Here is a 2,721-nt window from a genome sequence, read left to right on the forward strand (position 1 = left end):
TTGCATGATCAGAAAATATTAACACTGGGTTAGAAGTTCCAGCAAGCCATGCTCTCCATTCTTCAAAAGCAGAATATACGGCATATAATTCCAAATCAAAGATAGCCCAAACTCGCTCTTGGTCCGTCAATTTCATGGAAAAGAAACTGACAGGACAAAGTTGTCCCGTAACATCAGGTTGACTTAGAACACCCGCTATTGTGAAACCCAAACTATCGACATGTACGATTCTGTCTGCTTGGAATGAAAAATGTGAAAGAAGGGGGGCAGATAAAAAGGATGCCTTCAGATTTTTGAAAGCCCTAACTGCGTCTGCTTCCTTCATCTTTGAAGGATGAAAAACCGACTCCTTTGTAAGGCTAGTTAATCCATTAGTAATATAAGAAACCCGTGGTATAAAACGACGATAAAAGTTACAAAACCCAAAAAATCGACAAAGACCGCGCAGAGTTTTTGGCATAGGCCACTGCACTATAGTGTCCAATTTCTTTGGATCCATCCGAAGGCCTTGAGAAGAAATTGTAAACCCTAAGAACTGTACTTCTGTCTGAAAAAATTTGCACTTCTTTAATGAAGCTTTCAAGGAAAATTCACAAAGCTTGGTGAGTATAGACTTTAAGTGTTGGATATGTTCTTCTTCTGTTTTATAAAAGATAAGGATGTCATCTATGTATACAAAACAACAGACATTGATAAATTCACGCAAAACGTGTTGGATGAACCGTTGGAATGTGGCTGGGGTGTTGGCAAGCCCAAAAGGCATTACCATATATTCGAAAAGGCCCCACGGTGTACGGAATGCAGTCAGATATTCCTGACCGGGAGTGACACGCAACAAATTGAAGGCCAATTTGAGATCAACCTTTGAGAGGAATCGGCACCCTGCTCAATTGTTGAGGAGAAGGGAAAGGACTGGGATAGGATAGCTATCGCAAACTGTCATCAAATTTAAACCTCGGTAATCAACGCAAGGTCTATCATCCTTTCCTTCTGTTTTAACAAAAAAAATGGGGGCCGCAGCTGGTGATGATGACAGACAAATGAAACCCTTACTAAGATTTTCATCAATGTACAAACGCAATTGTCTGCGTTCACTCTCACTTCAATTGTACAAACCGCCAAATGGTGGGGTGCAAACCTCCTTAAGTTGAATCTTCAGGTCAAATTGCGGACAAACGGGTGGTAAAGATTGCAAGCTAGCTATTGTGAAAACATCAGCAAAGGAGCAAAGAGAAGGAGGTAACAACAATAATTCCTCTTGATTGAGATGTAGATTATTGATGATTGAGGCAATATTAAGGGATTGAGATGTTAAGGGAAAGCAAGAATTACGAAGGGGTGGAGAGAAATACAGTTGTCCATTGGCGCCGCCAACCCAAGCATGATTTGCCTTGAGCCAAGGGAGTCCGAGAATTACATAAACTGACAATAGAGAAATAACATTAAGAGAGACATTAGATAAACAAGAATGATTCAAAAAATCCAAAGAAGCTATGCGGCCGGTCCAACACTTGTTGACATCGCCGGAGGAAGCTGGAGATCCATCAAAGCTTCTACATGAGAATGGAACGGATAGTGATGTTAGCTTTAACTGTTTTTTTCTTACAAAATCTTGTTGATAAACGAGTCGCCGGCGCCAGAGTCCACCAAAGCCATTGCAGTAACAGAGGAAAGGCCTGGCCGATAGAGCTGGATGGGGATAACTAATCTAGAAGGGGGAGACTACGGAAGGGAGGGAGAGTTTAAAGAGATAAAATGGGAAGGAAATGAAGACTTGCCATTGTCAAGGGGTGCTCCCGTCTCGTCACAACCATACATTAGCATGTCCGTGAAAGAACCAGGCCCAATATGATCCCAAGAAGCAGGAGTAGAACCGGACTTGGTTGCTGCCACATTGATCTGAGTGAGTTGAATGGTCAGAGGAACGCCCTGGGAGAGTTTGGTGAAAAGAGCGATCTTGTCTTTCATTTGAACCTCCACGTTAGGACAGGAGCGGTTGCTGATATGAGCTTCATCATAGGTCTTATGACAACGTTGGCATAGCTTGTGCTTAACACAACAAGCACAATAAGGTGAAAATGTAAAACCGACACTTGCCGTGATAGCATCGATATCCATGGGAGTGGATGTAGAAACTGGAGAAGGAGGGGGAGGTCGTTGAAGCTGGAAATACGCACGTTTGGTGGAGAGATTGGATCAAAGCATGTTGAGTTCGTCCAGAACGTTGGAAGCCAGAACACAGAGTGCCATCTTCTGTTTCAAGTCGGTAGCCGTCTTCCACAAGTCCTTCTGGATAGCGATTTCGAGAATTTTTGGGTTGATAGCGGCCTTGTATACATCAATGCAACAGTCTTCCATTAAATCCACAGCAAAAACAAGAGAACAAAAAAGAGAGTTGAAAACACCAAGAGGCTTATTGCCTTGTTTACAAGAATACAACGCTCTCTTCGCATCCTGAATACTACTACTATTGGCAAAGCTTTCTTCCAAATGTGCTAAAAAAACACGCATAGAACTTAAACAAGGTAGAACATAAGGGTCCTCAGCAGAAGCAGAATTAGAAGGTAAATTTTGAGTTCGCACATTCTCCCGCAATACCAAAATCCACCAAAGATAGGAGGAAGCAGATTCAGAGACATTACCGTCCGCATGGCAAAAATGTCGAACTACCCAATTGATTTTACTCTTCTCATTAGGAAATCGGGATTCCACTTCAACCAA

This window comes from Puccinia triticina, chromosome 3A (genome assembly GCF_026914185.1).
Source record: "Puccinia triticina chromosome 3A, complete sequence".
Classification (NCBI taxonomy): domain Eukaryota; kingdom Fungi; phylum Basidiomycota; class Pucciniomycetes; order Pucciniales; family Pucciniaceae; genus Puccinia; species Puccinia triticina.